The sequence below is a fragment of the Thalassophryne amazonica genome, chromosome 10, assembly GCF_902500255.1.
Source record: "Thalassophryne amazonica chromosome 10, fThaAma1.1, whole genome shotgun sequence".
Lineage (NCBI taxonomy): Eukaryota > Metazoa > Chordata > Actinopteri > Batrachoidiformes > Batrachoididae > Thalassophryne > Thalassophryne amazonica.
This window is the reverse complement of record NC_047112.1, coordinates 2,350,684-2,350,936: the sequence shown is the minus strand read 5'-3', so window position 1 is coordinate 2,350,936 and position 253 is coordinate 2,350,684.

Genomic DNA, 253 nt, shown 5'->3' with positions numbered 1-253 from the left:
TTCTAAACTGAGGAGATGTGGGCATTTGATGTCACGTTGTGCTCAGAGCAGCTGATATTATTTTTCTGTCATCAGAGACTGAGTGGTAAATCTAATCAATAATGTTTAAATCTGCACTAAAGTTTTCATTGATGTCGCTCACTGTTGGGTAAATTGATCACTTAATGTCTGTGTGCGTAGCTTTGCATTTTTACAAAACGCTCAGCAGCACTTGGCAGAAACTTGGAGAAGTATCCGGATTGGCCCGTTGGTA